Here is a 568-nt window from a genome sequence, read left to right as displayed (position 1 = left end):
CGAAGCCGGGGCCCGACGCCGCCCCGCCGTCGCCGGGCTGCGCCCGCCTCCGCCACCACTGCCGCGACGGGGCCCTTCCCCGCCGGCGCCCCTCCATCCCAACCGCATCGCCCCTCTGCCATGGGCTTCGCCACGACCTCCCGCGCCTCTCCCTCCCGAGATCGACGCCGCGCCCCTGCCTCGGGTCGTCGCCCACCCGTCGCCTCGCCGGCGTCGCCCGTCGTCACCGCCACCTCGTCGCGCGTCCCCATCCTCCTCGCCGGACCTTCCCCACCGGCCTGCCTCCTCGACGCCGACGACGTCCCCGTCTCCCTCCTCGACACCCACTGCCCGAACCCCTACGGCCACTGTGAGCGCCTCCCCGTGCTCCTCTCCCCTCTTCCCCTCCTCGTCTTGGACGTCGCCATGCCCGCCGTCCCGTGTGCGCGCTCACCGCGCCGTGCCCGCGCACCGCACCCGTCCGTGGCCTGGCCTCTCCTCTGCCAGTCCTGCCGTCGCCTTCTCGCACCACCACCGCGCCCCGCTACCCTGCCGCCCACGGGCCCGCTCGTCGCCGGCCCCGCACTCC

The sequence above is a fragment of the Triticum dicoccoides genome, chromosome 2B (assembly GCF_002162155.2).
Source record: "Triticum dicoccoides isolate Atlit2015 ecotype Zavitan chromosome 2B, WEW_v2.0, whole genome shotgun sequence".
NCBI lineage: Eukaryota > Viridiplantae > Streptophyta > Magnoliopsida > Poales > Poaceae > Triticum > Triticum dicoccoides.
The sequence above is the reverse complement of the archived record's forward strand: the minus strand, read 5'-3'. Positions refer to the sequence as shown.